Source organism: Tyto alba, unplaced genomic scaffold, assembly GCF_018691265.1.
Source record: "Tyto alba isolate M040663 unplaced genomic scaffold, T.alba_DEE_v4.0 Super-Scaffold_2, whole genome shotgun sequence".
Lineage (NCBI taxonomy): Eukaryota > Metazoa > Chordata > Aves > Strigiformes > Tytonidae > Tyto > Tyto alba.
Genome location: NW_024881282.1, coordinates 44,269,655 through 44,297,549, shown reverse-complemented (window position 1 = coordinate 44,297,549; position 27,895 = coordinate 44,269,655). Strand labels below are relative to the sequence as shown.

The 27,895-nt window shown below is 37.7% G+C and overlaps 1 protein-coding gene across 5 annotated transcripts in view; it reads right to left on the bottom strand.

Moving 5' to 3' along the window:
• The window catches only part of SLC6A15 (solute carrier family 6 member 15), a 37,892-nt gene extending 32,139 nt beyond the window's left edge, over positions 1 to 5,753 (bottom strand). The window contains exons 1-3 of one of the 5 annotated variants that reach the window (XM_042792197.1): positions 5,505 to 5,753; positions 264 to 1,445; positions 44 to 149 (exon numbers count right to left, since the gene is read on the bottom strand). The gene's annotated coding sequence lies outside the window, so the exon portion shown is untranslated. The other 4 variants (XM_042792195.1, XM_042792196.1, XM_042792198.1 and 1 more) reach the window with 4 other exon arrangements.
• Positions 5,754 to 27,895: the final 22,142 nt, after the last annotated feature.

Genomic DNA, 27,895 nt, shown 5'->3' with positions numbered 1-27,895 from the left:
CTACTATAACATTATAAAAATAGAAAAAAGAAATAATGGATACCTTTTTAAGTTCAATGTTTGCCATTAAAGGGAGAAAAGGATTAATATTCTGTTCCTCAGTGCTCTGCTTTCTTCTCTGATGAAGCAGTTAACATACCAACACGCTGCTGTGGGGGTAGAAAAACGCAATATAAAACTGCAGCCAGCTCACATTTCTCTAATCTCTGCTTTGAAGGTAGACTGTGATAGCGCAGTGTACCAGTCCAGTCCCATAAGCTTACGTCTTGCGCTCCTGTTAATAAGATCTCCACATCGACTCCCAGTGAAGAAACCAGTATGATTCAGCAGAGGACACAGAACCAAAAGTCAGGATTCTCACCATGGCAGATGTTCATAAAAGATCTTGACTGATATTCACACCAAAGGTTTCAGTCTGTATGAAATCACTGGATGAGGATTATATGCAAAAGTAAGACGAGCTTCTGCACCTTGAAGGAAGCCTATAAAATGCATCTCAAACACAAGTCCATGAACTAAGCAGAAGAAAGCATGATGGGAGCAACCAATATCGAAAAAGGAAAACCAAAGTTTTAGGAGCAAAGGACTACTGTGAGTCTGCAAAAAGGAATCAGGCCACTGGTGCAGGCAGGATGGAGAGAATAGCTAACGACCATCATATCTGACTGAGTGAGAGAGAAGTCTGCAGGAGCAATCCAGGTTTTGTGGGAGTACTGACTGTGAAGAATGGCTATCGCTGGGAGAATCTGTGTACAGATCATTATTTCAGCAAGAGTTACATTGTGTTACAGTACTCACTGCACAGACCGAATTACTGCTGCAATGCAGCATTGTGTTCTTTGGCGGAAATAAGAATAGCACCATAGCCTTTTTGCCTAGTCAAGCCCATTTTTATCTACTGAAGCAGCCATTATGCTACTCTTCAGCGTGAACTACATGATCTAGCATTTTGCCCTAGATAGTTTAATACAGCCTGTCAGTAACAGATAGAGATTCGATAAGTACTTAACTCAATCATAATGAAGGATAATTATAGTCTATACAATGAAACTTACATTTCTCTGCATTCTTCGGTGATGTTATCTGAGACATGTTAATGCATGATACATAGCAAAAAAATAAGAGCTCTTTGGGCTATAGGAGACTTGAAAGCATTAGGAAAAAGGAATGGTTTTGATTCTGGAGTCTTTATACAATTAAATCATTTAGGCTATAGCAAAACTATTTAAAGACGCAAGACTACATTCACACCTGCTGCAAATACGGGTATTTATACAGACTTCAGTGACACTGCATCTGTTTCAGACTGCTGGAAAATTTCTTCTCCGTTTCTACAAAATGTTCTTCCCGACTTTTTCTCACATCGAGACCCTGTACAGTCTCAAATGCTGACAACTTTTCTCCCAGATTAGTCTCCTTAAATTTTAGTTACAGAAGAATACTTCCTACAAAACAAACACAATGATTTGACAAAAATAGTAAGATTACTCTCTCAGAATTGTTCATTGCCAATAGATTTAATAACTCCTATGACTTATTCTTAAATCAGTGGCCCAACATAAATATCTAAGAGAATGGTACAACCTAGAGCTTTTGAATGTCCAGTTTTTCCTTTTAATTGCTTGTAATCTCTAAAGATTTTGTTGGCCTTACTGTAGTTTCTCACCTGCTTTCTCAGATTTCTCAGTATTTCCTTCTCACAAATCAACTTCACTGAAATACTTCACAGACTTACATGGTATGCTAACTGTAATTTCCCATTCAGATGGAGAAAACGTGTCACTTATTCTAAGTCTTTTCTTAGATGTACTTTATTGAAGGAACAAAATCAGCAGTTACCACTCCTCCAGCTGAAGCTGCGTGAAGTAGAATACTCCTCCCTTGACTGGTCAAGCTCAAAATGCGTAACTGCTGGCAACCTGAAACAAAATCTCCCTTTTCTAAATTCACCATATAAGCTACAAGAGGACCACAACTTTATTATAAAATCTTATCACACTTCTGAGAAGTGAGAGGATATAAAAATATATTAAATATTTCATTAAAGGACTGAAGTTATTTAAGTTGCAAAATCAAATACTGGAAATTAGACATTACCAGATATATAGTTGCCCTGACACCTTAACTCTATGCCTTCTGTGCTTTGGAACAGATCAGTAACTAAATCAAGTTGTCCTTGGGAAGAGTTTATGTGATTGTTCATGTATAAAATACAAGCAAAGAAGCAAAGAAGCTGAACTGTTCCAACACTGTATATGTCCTATTCCAGTTTCCCACCCCTTCTCCATTTTGGCTTAAGAAGAGCATGCTGAATCATTAGCACTGCAGTACACGTTTCTGACACTTGAAATGCAAAACTAATATCATTTGCCAGCAGCAAAAAACTATTTTCCCAAAGAGGAAAACAGACTACTGGCACCACGAGTTAGATTCAAGTCACTGTTGTACACAGTGTTATGCAACCTTTTTCTTTTCTTTCTCCCATAGAGAAAATTAGGAACCCCTAGTCCTAAGAGTGAGGGCTAAGAATGAAGAGCTCTATTTCAGCGTAGGCCGCTGGGAAGCTCAGCCCAATTATTGCCATTGCCTAAAGCAACTGTTTTGGCAGTTACCATTGCTCTTTCACACTGCTGTGTATGGGCTTGTCAGGTTTTGTGCATCCAGTTCTCAGCAGAACAGCACTCAGTTATCATTTGCTGATAATATGTTTTCTTCCTAAATTATTCAAGAACATTTCCTGAGTAATGGCAAGGTTACTTTGAAGCAAATTTCAAAGAGGAAGGGAGTTGCTTAAGTTTTGAGATGCCACCTGCTGATTATTCTGCAACCAACTAAAAGGTCAGAGATGTTTAAAGTCACATGGAAAAGCTGCTACTGGTATTAGCATTTTTTACAATCCACTGTCACACTGATTTATAAACTTTATGAGCAAAGGACCCAACACTGTTCTTCCAAAATCAACAGGTATTTTGTCTTTTGAGCAAGAACATTATTCCTTGATATGAGTGAAACAGTGTAATGGAAAATAGCTGGAGACACAGATGAACATGTCCTTAATGTTGTGGACACTTCTGCTTGTATACTAAAGAATTTCAGAAAATAAAATATGTCTTCCCAAAAAGATTCCTACCACAAATACATCCCAAGTGATGTAATTCCATACCAACTACTCCAATATATCTTAACAATACAATTTATACCAAAAGGAACAGCTGTAATTAGTAGATTGTGTTTCTGGATATTTTTTTTTCTTTTCTTATAAATTCAACAGTTTAAAAGTTTTGTGCATAGAGGCTTTTGCAATATACGTCAGAGAAAAGAGAGCTGACAGAGTTGTTCCATCTATATGGTTCTCATCTGCACTACTACTTTTTCACTTGCTTGCCTGTAAGAAAAAAGAAAACTGTAAGAATGACAAGACACTAAAGGTCAAGAGGAATCAGTTTATGCTGCAAAACTACTCTGAAGATGCCTTAGCAGTTTCACTCAATCAGTTTCACTACCGGTGGCACATCTGAACATCTATGAAATGGTTTGGTTTTTCATGCACAGTTCAAAACCAATGGGATTTTTCATTCTTGAATCTGAAGTGCAGAGCTGAGCCCAAAGGGAGTGTTTAATATGCACCGAATGCAGGCTGTAATTCTATCATTATCTTAATATGGTCTATGCATAAACCAAAATCTTGTACATTAGCCATGACAAAATTAAGGAATCTTTCCTAAGAATTTTTAATGCTTCCTTTTTAAGGAGATGTTGATAACAGGAAACAGACGACTAAATAGAAAAAACTCAGTATGTTGTCATCATTTTTTAATCAAATGGAGTAAGCTGTCTGCATAGTACATCATCAGATAACAAAATCTTTACTTCATTTATACTTTTCTTCGGAGGGGGAAATGGAGATTTGGATCCCTGTTCTATAGTGTGTCACAGTGACATACTGATGGTGACATACTATTTAAAAATAATTAGGCTTTTCTTAGAAATCAATACTACAGCAGTGAGCTTGTTATGTAGCAATATCACACAGAAAATAAAATGGCTGATGAGGATAAGGTCTTGACTGCATCTTTTACAAATAAAACGAAGTATGATTTACTTAAATGGAACAAATCCCATTGCAGTCTCCCATGTGGCAGGTCTGTGTGACTGTGCAGACACATTTCAATCATCTCATTTACTTCCATAACAAAAGCAAAGCCTTGCAAAGAAATTCCAGTTCCCTCCAATACTAGTAAAATGGAATGAAATAAAAAAAAAAAAAAACACCATAAAAAACCCCAACACCCAAACCAAACCACAAACCAGGCGATATGGATGGGCATGGGAAATAATAAGAAAACCGAAGGGAAAAAAATCACTGGAAGGAAACTGTAGGTATGAATCTACCCTGTGGATATGCCGTAGGACACAGAGGACTGCAACCATTAGAATCCTGAAGAGAAAATAAATCCCAGGCGCACAAAGGTTGCGCGGAGGTCCTCATTACCATACCCACCCAAACATGGCTGACACCAGGGTGCACCAGCCCCCAGCCCTCGGGGCTGCTCCAGCCCGCGCGGGGCGAGGGATGCGGGTGGCGGCAACGCGGGGCCGCTCCCCGCGGGGCGACGCCCACGCACCCGCGGCAACAATGCCGCGCCCGGGGCGGCAGCGGGTCTCCCCCACCTCCCTCCCGCGCCTCCGCCCGGCCCACGGACGCGGCGACAGCAGTGTCCCCCCCTCCCCACGCCGCTGCCTCGCACGCTGCCCGCCGGCACGCGGCGGGGACGGCCGCCCGTGGGCCGCTGTCGCCGCCCGTGACTGGCGACATTCCTGCCCCCTCCTCGGCCGGAACGGCGGGGCTGGTCTCGTTCCCCCGCCAGCGCGGGGAGGCGCGCACACGCGGGGAGGCGCGCACACGCGGCGCGCCCGCGTGGGAGACAGCCCTCGCCCCCCGAAACGCGCGCTACACATACAATTTAAGATGTTTTACGCAACATGAGGGAGATGAATGAAGTGTCTTATCACTCACGGTAGGAAAAGGATGTAAATTCCCCGCCCTAAACCCCCCCCTCACCCAAATGATAATAATTATTATTATAAAAACAGCCCCGTACATCCTTTTAACTTATCGCTGAGTTAAGGCACATGGGCGGCTTCCAGCGGGCACTCGCCATTGTCTCCCAGGGGCCGGCTCCCTCCCTGCCAGCGAAGCTGGCGCCGTGGGGAGCGCAGCCTCCCCGGGGGTGGGGGGGGGGGGGGGGGTGGGAAAAAAACCCCTGCGCCCCACAGGAAAGCGGACCCTGGGCGGGAAGGGCCCCCCCCCCCCCGGCACATCCTGCCCCTATCCCCCGGGAGAAGGCCGCGCTCACCCCGCGGCCCCGGCCCACGGGCAGGGCTGGGAAAGCGCCGGTTGCGGCGGCGTCCAGCCCGCCCGCCCGCCCGCCCTCCGCTCCGCGCAGCGCTCCGCGCCCTTCGCCTCGCCCTGCCTCGCCTCGCCTCGCCTCGCCTCGCCTTACCTCCGCCCGCGGGGCTCGACGGGCGCCGGCTGCGGGAAGGGGGGGGGGGGGGGGCGGGGATCCGGGTGCCCCCGCGGGGGGCGCGGGGTGGCGAGCGGGGCCGTGCGGGCGCGGGGCTCAGCGGCGGGCAGGCGGCAGCAGGCACATGTGCCCCCAGCCCTCGCTGCGACGGCGTTTAAAGACAGACATAAAAGCGGCGGGGGGAGAGGAAGGGGGAGGGCAGCGCCGGGCTGGGGGAGCCGCACCTCCTGACGCAAGGAGGAGCGCCCCCCCCCCCCCCCCCCCTCCCCTCGCCTGCAGCAGCATCTCTGCTGCCGGAGGCGGGCGGGGAGGAGGCAGAGGCGGCAGCGGGAGGAGGAGGAGGAGGAGCAGGGGGGGGGCAGAGGCCCGCCGCCGCGCCAAAAACCCTGGGGCCGCGCCCCGTCCCCGCGGCTGCCCTGTCCCCGCGGCTGCCCCGTCCCCTGCCGCCTCCCGCCCGGACGCGTGGCCATCACCGTGTCCCCGGGTCCCGTGTGCCGCACGTGGGCTGCGAGCCGCCCGCCCCGGCCTGGTGTCGGCGGGGTGGAGGGGCCGGGGGGGGGGGGGGGGGGCGGTGGCCTCTGGGGTGGCCTCTGGGGTGGCCTGGAGGCGGGAAGCAGGCGCAGGGGTGCGAACTTCCTTGGAGAACGTGGCGGTTTTCCAAAAGAAGAGGGTGAGTGGGTGAGGGGTGCGGGTCTGAGGAAGGAAGAGGGGTCGGTCAGGAGCAGGGGGGTGGCGGGGGGGCTGCAGCGGGTACACCTGCGTGCTGGGGGGGGGGGGGGGGGGGGGGGGATGGAGGCCTGGCAGGGGGGAGCCTGGAGGCTGCGGGGAGGGAGGGAGGAAGGAGGGAGGGAGGAGGGAGGAAGGAGGGAGGAAGGAGGGAGGAAGGAGGGCACCAGCCGGGACCCGCGGTGATGGTGCGCAAGTCGTATAGCCCAGGCTCCTGCTGCTGCCGCAACAGCGTGAAGATGATGTTTCACTTTAACACCACCCCCCTAAACTTTCTGTCATTAAGTCTCTCCAGTGGGTCTTCTACCAGTTTTTTATTTTGCTTGCAATTTTCTTAAAAAGCAACAACAACCAAAAAAAAAAAAAAAAAAAAAAAGAAATAAAAAGAAACAAAAGCAAGAAAAAAAAAAAACCACAAAGCACGAACAAATGAACAAGCAAATAAAAAACATCGATTCTGTCTAGAAAGGAAGCTTGTAGTAAAGATGAGAAAATACACCGTTCAGAGGTGCAGCAGTCAGACAGGAAAGACATGTTGACTCGGGTAAAGGTAGACACGATGCAATGGAGAATGAACTGGAGATGTTCACTCTCCGAATAAATATTGCAACACCTTAAATCTTAAGACATGATGAATAAAAATATACAACTCCCGTACACCACATGAATCAAGGAGAGAGTTTTCTTCAAAGAGTTACAAAGTTAGTCTGCCTAGCTGATTTGCATTTCCTTCATATTTTACTGAGAAAGCTGTGATGCAAGCTTATTTTTGTATTTCTTCTTAATTATCAAAAGCAATTTGTCATAGTACTGTGCATTTCTCATTATAGTTGCCAGTACACTTTAATAATTTTCATGATATATTTCAATTATGTGTAAAGTCAGCCCTGTAAGCAATAGATTTTGCACCTAGTGATTGAATATTATTTGGAACTTGGTAAAAATGAACTTACCTTGAGTAAATTTCTAATTGTGAACTAAACCTCTTTTATACTATCAAGAGGAAGAATTTAGGCTTTCTATTGCCAGATCATGAGTGATACTTTTATTCAGTAAATTAATAATGTTATCACATGACTGCATAGTTCATCGACACAGGAAAAGGTCATTCCTAGATTCCTTTGGATTCTGTATAAAGTTAATAATGAGCTTAGATCTGTAATCATGTTCACAATTATTTGATGCCTCTAATTTTACGATAAGGAAAGTATCATTCAACTTTTAATGTCCACCAAACATATCATCAGATATAAACAGCTTTTTGCAATTTCTCAAATCCGTGTAAAATACCACATTGGCAACCATTCAGGAGCAATCTTTTCTTCAGACTTTCTGCAAACTAGCAATCTACATTCGGAATTGATGGACTAGGGTATTTTTACTACAGCTCTTGTAAATGGTGTATTTTTTACTCCAGTGCTTGTAATCGCCTTTGTAATCTTTTTATTGGGTTTATTGGAACTTAAAACATCCATCTTTAAATTCCACTTTGGTTTGATCTTCAAAGTGCAGATATTTCTGACTTAAAAACTTTAGAAGGAATTCCACTTCCAGCATAGAAAGATTTCCACTTTTGCTTCTGGGTGCAAATAACAAAAATATGATACAAAAATAGCTTAGTATTGTTTGCCATTTTTTAAAAAAACACAAGAAACCACTGGCAGACACAAGGTTTGCAATTTAGCTGTTACAAGGTTGAGCTACATCCTATCATTCTCTGAGATGAGTTATGGGCCTATACAGAGAGAGAGAAAACCTCATTTACTGGTCAGCCTCTCTGCATCTGTGCTTGTGACTGGAGGTTTGAGGACAGAGAAACAACCTAACTGGAAAGGAGAAATGCCACCATGAGAAAAAACATTTTCCTAGTGCTAAGGTACTACTACCTTGTCAAAACTTTAGATTAAAAAAAACACACAAGCAGAGAAAATGAGTGTAAACTGTTTGGAATAAAATGTTTTAGTTAGCAGTTACACCGATTTTATTTTTCTGATAGGTTTTACTATCTTGTCACTTGCATAGAGATTTTAAATATAATACATTATTTTATAATTTTGTTGGAAGTAAACATGTATGAAATAAGCTATCTAATAAAAAGTATTTTCAAATCTCTTCTAACTATTGCATAACTACAATCTTAATTATTAATGTATTGGGTTATTTAAAAATCTCTTCTGCCCTGAACTATTTGTATTCCTTAGATTGATAGTGTGAAAGTTAGGAAGAACATTCTTACAACTAGAATAAAGTAGACAAACGCATACCAAAATAGGAGTACAGATGAGACAGTATACACCAGTAAATTTGCATGGAAACAGTAGTAAGTGATTGTTGTTATTACTGGTTAAAAAGCATGCCTCAGGTTCATAGTCCAGGGCTTGAACTTCCAAGACAGAACCTTTTAGTGTTTTAGACTTTTCCATGATATCTGTTCCATAGTGCTTCAATAAAAAATTACATTTTCTTGTTAAATGGACCTTTTGTATACAGCATTATTAATATTCTCAGTGCATATAGATAGATGACACTTTCTCACATGCTAGCTAAATGTGAAATTAGATAATATTGCATTTTGCACCTTTTAAATCTTTTACTATTGTTAATGTTCTCTCTTTGTCTTGATATTAGCTCAGCACTGAATTTTAGTTTAAGCTATTGCAGTTCAGAATATGGTGGCTTGTAAACAATTATATCAGTAATTATCAACTATACTAGCTATTTGACCATTCTGCTACAGCTGTACCATGATGACCTAAGTCTCTGGAAGACTACTTTACACTAATACTTTATAGATTTTAACCAATGATTTGAGGCACGGTAAACATGCAGAAAAACCCCTCAAAAAGTCAGGTATGTTGTCAATAGCAAGTCCAGAGTTTGTGCTTACACAGCAAGATGATTGTTCTAAGGATCATGTTCAGGCTGAGTTTTTATCCTGTGTTAGTTTCAAACTCCATTAGAAGTTGAACAAGAAAATATCCTTGACTTCGTTAATACAATTTGTCAATGCCTATTGACAATGCCAACCTCAGTTTTAGATAGCATCACTTGATAGTGTGCTGTCAAAATAGAAAATTTTTAGGCTTTCCACCTTGGATTGCCATTTATATTTTCTGGTTCAGCATTTAACTTAGTGCAAATTAACCCCCAGCCTAAGTTTTTAGCACCGATTCACTCACTCTTCAAACCTGCTCATAATTTTTTTCTGTCTGTATGTGCACTTAAGGTTTGCAATTATCATCAGATAGAAACTCTCAACTAGTTTTGAAACTCCAGTTCTGGACAATTGAACAGCTTTTCAGTTTATTATAATATGTCCAAATGCTTGTGATCACATTTCTGAGTGCATTAATGGGAACTGCAGCATAGAAGAGAGAGAACAATCTTGGATTTTTGTCTAACTTAACTTACACTTGAAAAATGAGAAAATTTCAGGCAGGATGACATTTCAGTCTGACCCTACAATGCTTCTCACTGTAGAACGTAATAAATAACACATGCAGACTTCTCTGGACAAGCAAACAAACATAATAGTTGTCTTCCTAAGTGTCCGTACCAAATCTACAAAAAATATTGTAGACTTGGATGTGGTTCTTTCATGAATGATGCGCTACAAATGACATGTCAGCATATCTTGGATCAGATGAGAAGCCACTGGGATTTAAGAAGTAGTAGGCAATGTTTATATAGCAAGGGATCTGTTGAGATTGCCAACTACTGTGAGCAATTGTAAGCCACAGTAGTGGCTCCTACATGTTGCAGTAATTATGGAGTCCTTAAATTCTGGCTATACTTCTTCAGTTTTTTACATTTTCATCTCTAAATATTTTCTAAAATATTAACAGATATATTTACTGCTTTTTGCTGGCTTTATCAAAGGACATGTCTGTTTCTGTGTCATCAAATATGTGGATTGTCTGTTACACTGCATATAACTTCGTTGCAATATTTAAGAATCTGTTGAAAAGATGACTGAAACATTTTTACAATTGTACACAAAAATTACTCAGAACTGGCTACATAATATGGAAAATCACTTGAAAAATCCTCTGAGAATACCAGTGGTGCATTCAATCATAGTGGCAGGGCAAAGGTGTATCTAGGATTAGCTACTAAACTCACATTCTCACCCTCACTTTCACTGGTTAAGATGCACGAAGATTTCAATGCATAGGATTTCTGTAATACAAGGGCACTGCAGAAAGAAGCGGTTGTAGCAACTGGCGGTTGCTTAGAATTACAGTATGTTAATCTCTCAGCCATGGTCTTGCATGGCCTTGCCACATGAATATAAGAGAGCAAGACAGTAGCTGATGCGATTCCTGCCATCATTGCTGTGTGTATCATGCTGAGAGAGGAAATTCCTAAAAGTTAAATCTTGCCTTCAGGCTTTGTCTCTTAAATATATATATCTAGGCAACTCTGGCAGCTAATTTAGGAAGTTGCAGCATACCTCATTCTAGTAGGGAATAACATGAGAAACAAAGTCCTGGAAGTTGTGAGCTATTGTAGAACTCTGACCAGAATAAATCTGTCCTTCTGTCACCCATTGAAGGAAAGAAACTATCATAGATACTTCCAAATGTGAAACAATGACATCGTACTCAGTGCTAAAACAGAACATGAAAAGGTTTGCAAATCACAGATGCTCAGAATGCCACATGGTTCATTACAGGTTAAACATATATTAAGTTAGCATCCAAACTGAACAGAAGACTCATATATAAAGTCATATTTTAGCAGTTATTATCTAATATAAATTATTATCCTACTTGTAAAAATGTTGAAAATTAAGATATAATTCTGATAGTGGAGCCATTCTCCAGACCTGACAATTTAGAAAACATGAAAATTAGGTTGATGACAGCAATGTAGAAAGTTAGCAGCCACCCAGCTACATCTTCTTTTCTTGAATAAAAAACAACAGTTATAATAACTACAGGAATTTATGTCTATACAAATCAAATTTGAAGACACCAAACTTTTAAAAATAATATGGTTGAGTGGGTTGAGAATGAGGCTAAGGCTAAGGAGCTGAGAAATCCCCAGCAAATGCACAGCAACTAGAAAAATAAAATAGGCTCTGCAAACATCAGCCACAACTGCAAAACACTGAAAGAGATCCTGGACAAAGTTAAAATGTGAACTCTTTAACATATTATACATTGGAGCCTTAACTACAGTTTTCAAGAAGCTATCATTTCTATTTTTCCCATATTTTTCAAAAAGCTTCATGATCCAGTAATTCTAAATCATTTATGACTATTTTCAACTTAATTTATTTATTTTTTTAAATGTATCCTGTTTAGTTAACAACTTCAGTGATCTATTCATGGAACTGAAAATACGCTTTGTCTTCAACAGTAGCAGAAGGGTTAAAAAAAAAAAAAGAAAAAAAGATAAAGAGTAAAACCATTTTATGTAAGTTGCCTATTTTCACTGATTTTGTGATAATGAACATGTTGAGGAACTTCAACTGAACAGCACAGAACCACTGCCAAGTCACCATGACTTATCGCAGCATTGTGCCAGCGGCTTTTAGCTCTCTAGGAGATGGCGTCTGGTCAGGATTCTGAAGGACATTTTTGCTTATCCCTCAGGCCATGAATTATCCCTTTGGACATAGTGAGCATGGATTTGCTGACTGCGCACCTGAGCTTGTGTTCTGGAGACATTTAGGAAGGCACTTTATTCTCCCCGGTCTGGGGTAAATCAAAGTGCATTGCAAGATTTGGTCATGTATAGAGATTAAAATATTCAGTTCCAGGAACACTGTGAGTTGAGGGTTTGACTAGTTAGGTTTTAAAATGTGTATTTAAAATGTAATTTTCACTAAATTTAAGTTTTAGGTATAATTAGTAAAATGGTACATTGACACTCATTTCTTCAGCAGAACAGATTAAAGGTGTCTTATTTTACTCAGAGAGGAAAGAAATATCATTGAAAATATTTGATTCATACAAAGTATCATGTAAAGTGTAAGTGTAGCCATAAACATGAATCTTCGTTTTGAAAATAATGCAGAGCATACTGCTTACTAAGGACTGATTCTATGTGTCATGTTCAGCTATATAAGACATGATGAGAATCTCAGAAATTATATCCTTCATGTAAACCCAGCAGACCAATATGCTTACCATAAAATCATATCAATAAAATCATACCTAGGGGAAGGAAGTACTTTCTGATCCCCAAAACTCACTGAGACTAGAAGAAAAGATTACAGCACCTCAAAACTGTGCATGAGTCAAAAATAGGTTATTCTCATGGTATGTTGTATTTGAGATGACACATTTTCCAGGAAATTGTTGGGGATGCATTTTTTAAATAAATTAATACTTTTATGATAGAATGCAACAGGCAGGCACTATTATTTCAATTACTGCAATTGAGAATACCAGGTAAATAATGGAATGTAATATTCAGACAAAAGAAGAGGGTTTGTTTCCAGATATCCCCAAAAGAGTCTTTTATAGAATGAATCAATGATAAATTAATTTTTGTGACAGCAAGGAATAAATAGCATAGGATGTTCAATTGCAAGCCAGACACAAGAGATTTTTAAATGCTTTTAGACAAGTAAATATATATTTGTATGGAGTGTTCTACATGGCCATCCATGACATACGGAAAAGAACAAATACTCCACTCCAGAAGTCAGAATAAGAAAGATGTCACAGTCATGGATATCATTGCTAGGGCTGGACTAAGATAATAATTACTTTGAAAATGAAGAGGCCAGCAGTTTACTGAGTTGTTTTCTCTATACCAGAAGTCTGTGTAGATTTGTGATGCAACACAGTATTCAAAAATTAAATGTTTAAATAAAAGCCTAGTGCTTTCACTTTGTCATATACTCAGATTTAGCACATTTAAAATTAAGTTAATATAAGCCATTATTATTATTATCTTTTAGGCCACTCACACATAAGCATCACGTAATAGTCCAATATACAATATAGTAATCTGTTCATGGATGCACTATAAGTCTTGAATGAAGTGATAAAATGGCAGGAAGTTTGTTCTTTTTTTTTTAAAGCTTGCGGAATACCCCTCTAAAGAAAATTATTATTGCTTGTAGAATGACACTGTATATCACATTTTGAGTACTACACTGAGGAATCAGTTCTGAATGGTATCTTTGTTCAGTTCTTGCCTGGAACTGCACGATACTCAGAATTAATTGTTCCTTATGATTGAGCTAGGTAAACTATTCTAAATATATACTTTTGGTATGCTTTGGTGCTTTTTTTATCATATCATAATGAGATGAGCCAGAACAAAATCCTAGCCTCACCAACATGTATTCTAAAATTCATGTATCTAGGTTAACATGGTCTAAGTCTATGTTAATGTGTACATTGCATGAAGAAAACTGGTTTAAAGAAAAGTTGTAAAATGTCTGTGGTTGTGTCGGTTGTCTCAGTGAGATTTCAAAGCAAACCAGTTTTACAGTATATTTAAACATGTGACCACAGATCACAGGTTTCTGGGCTGAGAAAATCAAAACACATTTCTTAATCTCGGGACTGTCAAGGGCAAATGTAAGGCTCCACTCATGTCTGTAATCCTATTGGTCATCACTGCCCACAGAAGCTATAATTCTCTACTAACAGTGTAATAACTGGGTTATTTCATAATATGAAATCCAGATTAGATTTTACCCATGTCTTACACATTCAGTTTTATGCTTAGTTATTGGTGAGCAAGGCTAGAAATTACCTTTTTACTCCTGAATTGAATTTTCTTAAAAATCTGTACCATAAGGGACTGGTGTATTGCATATGCCTCAAGCTTATGTATCAATCACCATTTGATCCTTCTGTCAAAAGACACAAGCAATTAATTTGAAATCATTTCATTTTAATACTTTACAATCATAAAGCAAATCTGAGGAAAAGTAAGCATATAGGATATACATAAAATTATAATTTAGTTGTTGGCTGTCAGTTAAGGTCAGGGAGTGAGGACCAAGATGTGTGTTTCGTTCACAGGAGTAAGAGACTGGAGGGCACAACTTGCATTAGCAAATCCAGTTCTGTGATATCCTAGTCAACCTACCTGTATAAACTTATTCCTTAATTTATCATGTTCAGTTTTAAAACAGCTTAGATTTCACCAGTGCATCTTGTTTAAGAGTTCTCCAGAACTTTTCTCCTGTGATGGTTAGAGACCTTCTTCAAACCTCCGGTCACATTCATCATAATATTTTCTTGTTCCTAAAATTTCTTCAACTGTTTCCAGTCTTTGTATTTTACGTATCATCATGTATTTATGGAGAGTAACACTATCCCTTTCTCCTTTTGTTTTGGCAGAGTGTATAAAACTGAGGTCTTTTAGAGCAATGAAAGATAATATAAATCTATCCTCGTGCATATTAGTCATGCACATCATGAAGAGATGTTAGCCTGTATCTTAAAAGGAGCAGACATGATATTTTACTACACTATTGTAATAGCAAAGTGTTACCCCTGAGGTATTTTATTACATCTCTGTGAAAGACTAAGTAGCTCATGGACAATACAACACCGATATAGCACATGTTGTTTCCACTTATTTATAGGACCAGAGCAAAGGTCCACCTGAACAGTATCTGTGTCCAGCAGTGGGTAAATGTTAGATATTTACAGAAGAGCATTAAGAACAGTGCAGGTATGATTTCCCATATTATATCAAATGCTTAATAAATTTCAGATGCAATTTTCTGTAGTTAAAAGATAAGGCTAGTTTATCAAAGAAAAATATGAAGCGAATATGCATGAGTTATCCCTAGTAAACCCATACAGAACTCAGTGATTTCTATTTCTTTTTTGACTACATTTTCTTTCAACTTTGACTGAAAAATCTGTGTATGATTGAAGTCAAATGAGTAGTCTCACTGCTTATCCTTAAATGTATATATTTCCATATATATTTACAATCCTTTAATTTATTAATTTTCAAAAATACCTAAGAAAAATCTTAAAAACATGTATTAAAACATATCATTCATAATACTTCTGGTATTCTGGTTTGGAAGTAATGTGCCTCTTACCTCCCTCAACTGTCTCCAGATACACAGAAAGGGAAGTTTTACTGTTGAGGTTTTCTCCACTTTAATCATTCTCATTAGCAAATTTCCCGTTACCACCAAGAGTTACACCACCAATTTTGCCAGAGACTCAAGTAAGCTCTCATAATTTTTACATATTTTACTTAAGAAGATTCTGCATTTGCTCATTGTGTAAGCCCTCAAACTTCTCTAATTAAAGTTTTCTAACTTCTTACTATTGGCTCCTCTAAATCCAAAAATGTTAGTCACAGAATTATTTAATCATTCTATTTATGCAATTGACCTAGCTTGTGATCACTCAACTCCTCCTTTAACTGTTTTTTTTTTTTTCCATAGTGACTTCACTGCTCCCCAAAACAAGTTAATATTAACCTATTTTTGCTTCATTAATTATTTGTAAAAAAAAATATCTCATATGTCCTGCTGAGGAATAGTTGCCTGTGGTAGTAATATTTTCTCTCCAAACTGTCTGTAGTTTCTATTTGTATGAAACTGGCTTCACTAGTATTTCTCTTGCCAGTAACATTATTTTCTTCATATTAGTGTCCTATTCTGAGGTTTTATAATAGACCTATGTTATTATTACAAAACCAAAAAAAAAACCTTCCACCACCACCCCAAAAAATTATTTTAACCAAAATATATTTTATTCATGCTTAATTCTGATTTACTTAAAGCTTTCAGTAGCAGCTTCCAGAATGCTACAGATCACCTTTAACTTTGTCTCTTTTCCATATATTACACCAGCAATTCTAAGTCTTTCATTTTACTTTCAGAGGTCTTTGCATTAATGTAAAGATACAGTATTTTCTCTTGAGTTCTTCTAACTTCCTAGCTGAATTAGGCAATCTTCCTCTGTCTTATACGCTGACTTCTGTTCTTGTCACTCTCATCACTGTTCACATTTTATTTCTCCTAGAATATTATTCTTAATTTTCTTCATCTTTTACCACTTCATTTATCAATTTTTCTCTTCTTCTTTACAGTAAGTAGACTGATTATCTGAGACTCTCAGATTTAAAAAAAAAAAAAAAAAAAAAAAAAGGAAAAAGCTGAGGGACCAGCTTTGATCTTGGATATCTGGGCTTACTTGCATGCTTAGAATTGACTCCATCTGCTGAGAAAAGTCCTTTCCCTGCAAATACCTCCCAGAAGTTGGACATCTCTCTTAAATCTCCTGTTCAGCCTCGCTATCTAGATCTGGATTTCCAAAAATCTGCTGCCTGCAGGCTCCACTTCTGAAGGGTTTATATCAATTTAAATAATCAAAGTGAGTCCTTGCTGTCTCACTCTAAAGTCCTAAAACTCCATTTGCGGTCAGATTCCTTCTATGAAAACTGCTTGACTAGCAGCACTCTTCTGTTCACTGACTTCCCACTTTTATGAATTTTGCCCATGTCTGCTATTTATTCATGGTTTCCAGTGGAACTCAGGAAGTTGTTTGGCCGGACATGAAGAGCAGTCAATGGTTTTTCTGCGTTTGAATCCTTTTCAGTCCACAGTCAGTATCTTAAATATTGTGTCTGAATCTGCCAAATGGGCAGGCCTCTTTAATCTTAATTCCTAACCACAAAGACCCAACTCTTTTGATGTAGTGAATTTCAGACTCCCTACCATCTGTTCTATTCCTGTCTAAGGATCATTCTGCCTTGTAGACATTCTCATGTTTCCTGTGTATCATCCTCCTTGCTTTTCATCTGGTTCCTGATTGTCTCTTCTTAAATTTTACTACTGAGACAAGCTTCCCTCCTCCTATCTATGCCACCCTCTCTTATTTTGGTAGAAATAAGGATACGTTACTGCTACTGATCTGCAAAGCTACTTTGCAGTTTCGAGCAAATTCCCAGTCCTTCTAACCTCCAGAATGGTGCTATTTAAAAAACAAAATTAAAAAAAATCTTTCAATCACTTTTCTGTGTGTCTTTTGATAAAGCATTTTAACATTTTCGTCTTTCAGTTTTGCTGTGTTTCACATAATGTTAATCATACTGACTGTTGTAGAACCACAACTAATAAAGTACTGATTTACATTATACTAAGTAATCAAAGGTTTTTGGGGAAATGATGTCAAAAACTATTTATTTATCCAGAAGTTGGGTTTGATCATTTTGCTTTTATTTCATTATTTCCAATGGCCTACAAGAACAATAGTGAAAATAAAGTTTTGATTCAGACAACACTTTTCTTCTCTAAACTGCTGGAGAACTTCGAGTTGAGTTAAATATACACAGAAAGGATCTGGATTTTGCATTTTATCTATTTGTTTTTACTATTTTGTTAGCAAGAAGTTACTCTCTAAAGACTACTAAATAGTAACACCAATTAATTTAGAAGTGGTTTTTAGTGGAGGAAGCCATAAAACTCTTCAATCACTCATTTTTCTGTGAAGAAATGCAATTGCTACAGCTACCTACAAGCTAAGGCTGCTTGCATGTAGTTTTAAAGACCTATTTTATGCTTTAGGACTTTATTCCTGTATGGGATAGTACTTTATTTCTTTAACAAAAAAGTTAATATCGTGTCATCACAAGGGAAAACAGAATTGGTAATGTATTGGAAAATTGTTTTTCATAGTAAGTAGATGCATTTGTTTTAACTACTAACATGTGAGGGCAAGCTATAACACTGGAAAATAAATTGTATTTTAAAAAACTAATTTTAGTAGCTATTTTTTCAGTTAGTTTTGTGAATTATAATGAATCATATCCAGCATTTTTTTTACATAATATACCTTGCTTAGTATTCATATAATTTGAGAAATTTAAACCAAATTCTAGTTTTCAGTGGTGCTTTTACGATCTAGTTTGGATTAGAAAAATCAATAATTCCTTCAAACATCAAAAACTATGTCCATCTGGAAAATCAGATGCTTACTTCAGTTGTTTTTTTTTTTTTATTATTTTGTTATAGGAAATGCATCATATATGGGTGTATCACAATTACTTCAAAGGCAGGATTTAATTAACACAGTGTCAGCCATCCCAACATTATTGTTATTTACATTACTCTGGTGGGATTGAGTAAATTGCCCTGTGGATACCTGTTCTGTCCATCAGCTGAAAAGAAGACAAAATCTTAACTTAATCCAGACACCTAATTTTGAAGCATCTGAAAAAATTCCATCCCTCACCCACACACCTTACATAGATACAGCTTTGAGATCTCAAGTCCTTAAATTAGTCTCATTATAACAGAAATATTTTTACATAAGCTTGAGATTCAAAATAAGTAGCTGTACACTTTGACTAAATCCATATTATGAGAATTTATGAAGAACAAGGATTAAAAAGATGGTGAGGTTAGAATGACATCAGTTTCTGCAAGATGATGTAAAAATGCTGATTTAAAAATATTAGGCTGTAGAAAAATTGGCTCTGTAGACTATTTTGGAGTCTACATATTATTTTACATTCTATGTGTTATATTAATATGCATATTATATAAAGACTACTATGATTCATAAAACTTCCTCAAATCACATTTTTCTGAATATATGGCTAGAAATGCTAGAAATCATTAACTATATTTTCTTGAAAAGACAATAAACACTATTTTCTGTATACAGAAATAAAAATATGCAATATTTACACTAATATTCTTGCAGTATGATTTCTTTATAGAGCACTCTAATTTGGTTCCCCTTTACTGACAGACAAATTACATATCAAGGAATTTATATTACTTTGATGAGACTTTTCTATGAAATTATACCTAGACTTTAAAGAGTCATTCTAGCAATGCAGTTTAAGGTTTCAAAATGAGAGACATATGGCTATACAGAGCTTGTGACTCAAAAGGAAACCTTAAATGCAATTTGCAGAGGCTCTAGTGCAATTTCTAGGTGCTGGTATGCAAGATCGGGGTTTGGAGTTTGGGGAGGTCTTGTTGGGCTGGTTCTTTTTCCCAGAGTTGTTGATTTAGCCTGGTCAGTACTGTATACCTGAGAGCAGTATGGGGTGTTATACTGTGGAAGTGGAATCACTAATGAGTATACTGTGAGTTTAATTCTATGTAAATGTGCTTTTCTTATGATATTGTCTGTGTTACATGGTTCAGGGCTATGACAGCAGGGATTGATCCAGTGCTTAGTGAAGTCAGTGGCAAAACTCCCATGGTAAGTTACAATTAAGAGTCTCCCTGTCTTTGACGGTGTGTAAGTACATGTGAACAAAAGCTTTATTTTGCTGCAGATATGAACTAGCAAGCAATAACTCCTCAGAGTAAGAGAAGTAGGCAGGAATGTGCCCCGCCAGCGATGAGTGCCTCGGGGCAGGCAGACATGGTGCCTGTGAGCACTGCTGCTGTGCCCATCAGACTTGATTTAAGCTAAAATCTCAAAGGAAGCCAGTACACAGAACTGACATTTCAAGTGACAGCTACAGGCTGAGAAAGTTTGTCGAGCTTGATATCTTTGTTCAGGTGATGTATGTGATTAAACAAACAGAAAGCATCTTTACAAATACACGTTTTGTTGACAAAAATAGTATGTTCAAAGTAATGAATCTATTGTGAATATGTACAAAGAGACAATTAATGCTGGATTCACATGAAAGCACCAGTTAGAAAGCTGATTTTCCTGGTCTCTTATCTTTAAAATGCAATGGTCTTTTGTGGACATGACAAATGGGGACGACAACACCGTGCAAAACAATCCTTGTCTACTTCATAGTGTTGATACCATTGTTTAATCAATGAAAAGGATTGATTTTGTTATAAAAAAAGAAAATATATTCTTGATTTCCTAAGGGATCACAGTGAAAAAGCATGCAAATAATATTATTCCTTTTACCTGTAAATTAAACATATTACACGTAATCAAACTTTAGTCTGTAATTACGGGAACCGCTTATTCAGACTGGGGGCAGAGAGTTACAGCCATGTTTATCCAATAATACTGATAAATTCTACTAAAATAAATTGAATATTTTTCCAGCTGTTTTACAGAGGCTTATGTATTTCCAAAGCTTTTCAAAAGTTTGTCAAAAGCTGGAAAAAGATGAATAGCGATCAGAGCTTCTTGCTAAACAAAAAAGCTCTTTATATGCCAGAGGGTGGGAGGATGAGGTTTGCTACATATTTCATGATGGCAACTTGAATGTTGTGTCATTTTGGCAGCCAGGATCATATATGCATAACAAGTATAGCACTCACGGGAGGATCAGCACAAATGGTGATGCCGCAGCACCCAGGACTCAGTTCAGCATTTAGTGGAAGAGCCAAGAGTGGACTATGCCAAAGAAGGTGATTTAGGCTAGCAAGGCTAGTTCTTCAAATCACATACACATATTTGTACTCTTGTATAAGTGTAGTGTGCCATGTTTCAGTTTTTATTCATCAATAGAAATTATGTGCTTATTTGGGGGATTTTCACAGAGAATCTTCCAGTCATTGGAACTTCTCTAATTATTTTCCTTCTCTCTGTTACTTTAAGTAACAAGATTACTGACATTTAATACATAAAAAAGGCAACTGTTGAAAACAAAGATTTAAAAACAAAGCTTTAAAAATCTTAGATAATTTGAATCTCTCATTATTTTAGCCTAATTACTTTCTGTACCAGTACAATATTTATGTCTTTGAGAATTTAACCTTGTACTTAAAAGAGCAAATTATCTGTTGTATAAATTGACTAGGCCAGCTCATGCAGTTTGAATTTGGCTAGGTTACAGTACAGTGCATACTTGAGGGCTTGGACTTTTCAGTCAAAAATTAAAATGGGGTTAGAGGAGGGAAAGGTGATTTCAGCAGTTCAGCAGTTTTAGCTTGGCTTGTTTAGAAAATTTATGAGGAAAAAAAAAAAAAAACAAACAAACAAACGACCAGATGTTCTTATTTTCTCATTAGAGTGGTTTAGCCGATTTTATGTTTCTTTTATTCTTTAGAATTTTCTCTCTTTTATCTGAGCTAAAACACTGTAATATTTTCTATGTCATCTCCTTTGGTGTGAAAAATAGAAGGATTATAAATCACAGAATTCTTGTAAACAGAATCTATTAAGTCCCTTGGAAAAATTGTGTAAATGAGTTTGGATGCACCACTGTGAAACCCAAACTGAAATAGCTTGTGTTCTAGGAAGAAAAAAGAGAGAGCTCTTACACCAGCCAAAGGATGATAGCTATTACATGCAGAATGCCTGATGTGAAAGATTTAGCTATAGTTTTTACACAGATTATCAGGTAAAGGGAAAAATAAAAGGAAACTTTATAGATCTGAATTCATAATCTGAGCAGCTGGTAAAAAAAATCCTGAGTACATACAAAAGAAAGGTTATTGTTCTACAAATGCATTTTAAAAGGTAATATCCTTGAATATTATGAACGGTATGTGATGAAATTAAGTCTTTGAATAAATAAATATTGTTATGAAATACTTCTGCATAAAATAAAACACCTGTGGCTCAATTCATGTTCATTGAAAACAAAGGAGTTAGTAATCTAGCATGTGTTGTTTTAATTTAGAAAACAGACTTTGGTTTATGATGGGTAAAAGAAACAGTGTGACTGTACATTTGGGCTACTTAAATGGATACCGATTATATTACTCATCATCATACCACTTGCTTCTTATTCTTAATTGCAAGTCTGGCAGTGATCAGATCAATCATCCTACAAACCATGAACTAACATAAAAACAGCTTCAAAAGTTAACTCTTGTTGGCTGGTAGGTGTCCTTACCAGATAATACTTTAAAAATTGTATATATTATTACTGGAGCTGACATATATTCTCTATACATAAAAATACATACATAAACTATTCATATATATGTACACCTGTATATACATTTGCATCTATATATATGTGGATATCTATATGTGTGTGTATACATGCATACACTCACCTATAGATAAATCATACTCCACAGACAGAGAGAGAGGGAGAGACAGATGCATATCCATCTGTCAGGTCTACCAACACTCACAACTCGAGTTGCTTGTCAGTGAAGACTGGGACTGACAAAGTTCTGTCACTGAGCACGACACAGATTTGCTGTGGGAACTGTGTGGTGACATCTGATGGTCAGGAGATCAGCTGGGGCCAAGAGCGTGGCCAGTGGGAGAGGGTTAGTCCAAGGGTGGCATTGAATTTGGAACTCTGTGTCTTCCTCTGGATGAGAATCTTTCTGCCCATAAACACAGGCATCCTGGAGAGACTGTGCCTCATAAAATGGACATCGGAATAAAGTAGTGCCTCACTCTGCATGGTAGAAATTCAATATGATTTTAGTGCCTGTGTAGGTGCATTCTTGTCTGACTTAAAAACAGGTCAAAGTAGAGTGATGGTAAAACAACACGAAGAAAATCTACTTAATTTGTATGTTTGCTTCTTTTATTTGCCTGGGTTAACTGAGCAGCTAATGCCAGTTTCTAGGGCATATATTGGACAACATTACGTCTGTTTTATATAATCAGGAGAATGGTATCCTGCCAGCTTCCCAGTTGTGAGCCAGAAAAGTTGTCCTCTGGCTACACAAAACTCAAATTTAAAATGTTGTCATAACTTGCAAATATTTAGAAATTATTTACTTTCTGCATCTTGTTAGACTAAGTATAAACTTTACCATTTATTGTTTTATTATTCACTTACTTCTTTTCCTGTGGAGTAGAAGAAAGTCTTCCTGAATGTATTGGGGATGAGTGCCAAATGAAATCTGAAATAAAATTGTCCAAAACAAGCAGTGAAGTTGTACATTCCTTTGGCATGTTTTGGTATATAGATTATAATCATCTCCCTTAGGATATAATCCTATTCTCCTGACAATAGGTATTTGCTTCTGGCTATGATTTTCAAAAGTGTGTAAGTTACTTCAAAACATGATTTTTATCAGTTTGAAAAGGAGCTGTGCCTCTGAATTATGGAGATAGATTAAAATTGCTTTCCTTTCACTTTAGTAAAGTACACTCAGATTCTCTAATATATGAACATAGATTACTTTTTATCTTTGAACAATTTCTACAAATGAGAAAATATATCCTTTTTTTTGCTACGACATATTCCTTGCTTTATTATCCGATAAATTTTTTGGCTGATATATCATTTTAGAATGAAAGCTTAGAGTATTCCCACTCTTATCCCATAGGGGAAAATATACTTTTTGTGACATCTCAGATAAAACAGTGATGACAATAAAATTAAAATATTACACAGCCACTTGTTTAAATGACTGAATTGTCCAATAAGCTAAAAGCAGATCCATATATGATTTAAAAAAGGCACAGATTTCTGACCACAGAAACTTGTGAATTTGCTTTCATTATGAAGATTAATTTCAATTAAAATTTCAGCTTTAAGGATGTGGAGAGTAGGACATATTTTATATGTCTTCTTAAATATACTGTATTTTCCTAATACATAATTCAGTCTTTTTTCCCTTCTCTCTTATTTCTAAGTTGACCATTGAGTTATGCAGTGGAAAAACCTACTGCCACTACTGTCTATGCAGAAACATTGGACTATGAGGGACTCTCTCAGAGATGCAACTCTGTGGGATGGAGCAAGGCAATCCACAACAGTATGGTTGGAGCATGGAAACATGGACACTGGGAGAAGAAGGTTGTCTCCCTGATGATTCTACATTTACTCTCCAATCCATCAGTTACCACTCAGAGCCCAGTTTTACTCTCAGTTTTGAGTGACAGTACTGGAGGAATAGAAAATCACGAACAAATCAGATACATCGCCCTTCAGACATAAGATAATCAGAAGGAAGGTCCAGAATTTTAATTGAGCTGCCAGGTTCAAAATCCTGGACAAGAGCTCTGGCAGGGTACACCCACTTGGCCATGCCCTGATAACAAGTACAGGGTCCCCCTCCTGGTACCAAGGAAGGTAGACACCTTCTTCACCTAAGTCTGCTCACCACTGGCTTATAACAGTTGTTTGGTGATCAGTTTAGGGTGGACAAATTCACAAGTGCTTTGGTTATAGCCTAGATAAGTAAGCAATTCCTGTGCTTCTGTAAAGTTCAAATCTCCAAAGTCATTACAGGCCTAAAAGCTATTCAGGATCTTCCTTTCCTTTGCCTCCTTTTCCCATAGTCTGGTACTTATAGCCACATCCAGAGCAGAAGTACCAATAGTCTGGATATGGCTATAAGCCCACTCAAAAACAGAAGAGGTGAAATAGTATCTAAAAAAAAAAAATTAAAAATTAGTCTTTAATCAACTTACCATTCAACAAAGTTTTTAATTCTGCAATTCTTTTTATTGTTGTAAATCATAAGCCAAAATATACACGTGAATGTTGTAATATATTTAACTATTGAGCCTAAAACTCAACCACTCATCCCTCGGTTTTTCAGTCTGCAAATCATTTGGGACAAGGACAACTATTTGCTTATGCAATGTGGAACGTAATGGAACTTCTATACTTCTGCTCCCTACTCATCTAAACATGACACGACGACTTTTAAAATATCACCTAGCTTAAGATTTATACTCTTGCATGTTAAAATACGGGAAATAAATTTGAATGCTGGAACTTTTTTCATTAAAAGTTCATAAAATTTGGGTTGTGCTAATACAGAATAAAACCAAAGTTTGACACCTTGAGAATTAGAATTTGACACCTTGTGAAAAAGAATTTCTCTCCAGTGCACTCCAGATTCTTGGCTTAGGTGATTTCAAACACACAGCTGTATTTCCTCATGACAAGGAGACCTACAGGCAGAAGATATTCACTAAAGAATTGGTCTGAAAATTCTAGCTACTCAGAAATTTTCAGAAAACAATGTTTCTTTAAATAATATCAATCCCCAAGCAGAAAAGTGAAATCCATCAATTTCAAAGTTCATTGCAGGATCAGGGAAGCTTATACTTCATTAACAATTACAAATTATTTTGTATCAGGCCTAATTAAGCCTGAAAAACTAATAAAAAGCATTAATTGGAAAGTGTTTGTTGGCCAAAAGGTAGTCAAAATTTAAGTCAGAGTATTCATATTCTTTCCCTCCAAAACCCACTGATACTCACACATGCAGAGGCAGAGAAAAGCCCCTATGTCATAGCTGTGCATGCAGATAATGAGGAGTGGAGATAATTGAATCCATTACCAGATGATCACTGCTATAATGGAGGCGGCAAAATACAAGACATTTTCAGATATTAATGAGCATGGAGAGAAAGAGTATCTTCTAAAGAGCAAGGAGAAAACCGTCAGCGAAATATAAAAGCAGTAATGTGGACTCAATACTTATTCAGTGAAATTTGTCAGATAAACCATATATTTCATTAAAGCTATAATTTAGTGAAATACTTCACATCAAGTCCATCAATTTTAAACTTCCATGAAAAATCTGAGAGTGCATCTAAATTAATATTTCATTTAGCTTTGGATTTTTTTTTTTTTTTTCTGCTTTAACATCTTGTTTGGAATATTATGTTCAAAGTTCAGGGCAACATCACATGTTGCTCTGCATGTCTTAGCCTGGCTGAAAGAGCTTTTTATCTCTTTTTTTTTCTTCCTCCCAGCTGATTAATTCAGTTTAGTCATTTGCTCCTCCTTCCCATAACTGAAGGTTTGTTTATGTTTGGCTGATGTGCATTTTGGTAGCAAGAGTAAACTGGTTTCTGATATAGCTCCATTAGTACCAGCAGAAAACCAGATGGATGCCTGTTCCTCCAATCTCATCCTCCTCTCTTTCATTCTCTTTTCTCTGCTTATTAAACAATTTGTTTTTCAAAGGCCTATCCTGATATTCAACCTCTTCTCTAACTTGGTATGTGAAATTTAGTAAAAGGCAAATCAAAACGGTTCCTTACAGCATTTTCTGCTAATGGCAGGAAACTAAATGTGCGTTGAAAAATGATGACCAAAATGTTATTAGAACTAAATTTGCAGGTTTAAGGGGGTTAAAGACAAGGAGAGATTTGAGGTCTAGAAAAAAAATGCCATGTCATCCTGAAGTTTTGACAGTACAGAAATTCTGCTTTTTAACTTTCCCTATTGAGAAACATATAAGGTACTAAACATGCCAACCAACTATACAGTCACTACATAAACACAGGGACAGGGTACTATGAAGTTTTCCATTAGTAACAGAATTTTGGGTTCAAGAAATGTATTCTTTAGTTACCTACTTCAAACCATTTCAAGCACTGAAGAGCAATCAAGAAGAAATTATGAATATGCTATCCTCTTGTTATTACTGCTGCTACTTAGCATGATTTCATGAATTGTAAAGGTCTTCATTGAAGGGAGAAGATTATATCATATAAAATACAGCTAAAGTAAATACTGCAGTAGAGATCTTATAACCTAAATGCTTAGCTTTTATGTGTACAATGCATGCATGCTTGGATTGGAGAAGCAGCACACTTTTCTTCCTCATGATTTTATTCTGATTTGCATATCGCACCATGATTCAGAGCAGCACAGCAGTCTGTGTGAACATCAGTGTGCCCACAGTTACCCTCAGCACAGTGTCTGCAGGCAATCATACCGAGAACAAGCGGAGCAATTGTTGTGACTCACCTACCACCAGCAGCGAGTCTGCTCTTGCGGTCTGTTCCTCTGTTTACACACATACTCAAACACACACACATGCATGTACCCCTTTTCTAACTTGGAGAGACTTCCCCACCAAGATGATAGTAAATATGAAAAGCAAACATCAGTATGCAACCTAATGTGTGCCACTTCTAGCCCATTTACAACATGCCAGTAATCACTCTGAGTAGCTTTGCTTAGAAGTGATGAGAAACAATTGAAGAGAAACCTCAAAGGATAGTCAAGAAATAACATAGGCTTTTGCTTTAGTTTTCCTTGACATGTTTTCTTTATAAGTCTCCATTCAACTTTAATTGAGTTTTGCTTTGCAACCTTGAACCTGGAACAGTGGATTTCTTCCCCTCATACTAAAAACTTTACCTTGTAGATAAAAAAAAAAAAAAAGTCATAGAGCTACACAGAGCTATAATCAGCAGATCATAGAACGAAAAGATTACAAGTTTTATACTGGCTAAAAAAAATATTTGAATTCATTATCTTTTTATGAGTTTCATGTACATGTGAAATATCAAATTAATAGGGCCTTATTCCATTCATATTTGGTGATAGAGGAGTCTTAAGTGAACAAATGTAATTCATGCTCAATTTAAGAGCTCTTCAAACTAGCACGATGTTGAAAAGTGATTAAGGACTTGGCCCAGAAAGCTTCACCTGCTTTAGTAGTTTAAATTAATATAAGCTGTAGGCTTGGGAGGGGGTGGAGGGGGCTAATGTATACCTGAATATGATGAATAAAATTCTACATCAAATAAACCACCTTTTTTGCGCTGGAATATATTGTCTTCAAATTCATTTATATATCTCTGCTACGAGCCCTATCATTACCAATCTTTCCTTTCAACGTAGGATTACAAAGCCTATACTATTGCTCATTATATGATTCTGTGTGACAGATGCAGTGGAAACATGAAGTAATCAGTCAAAGGCAGAAGCAGTTACAACTCTGAAAGATCAAAGAGCAGGTAAAATAAATATTGAAGGACATACTTTCTTGTATATTAAACAGGCAGATTGTACTCATTTATGATATATATGCAGATATGCCCATCAAACATTTTAAAGAAAATTTAGATAAACATTAAATA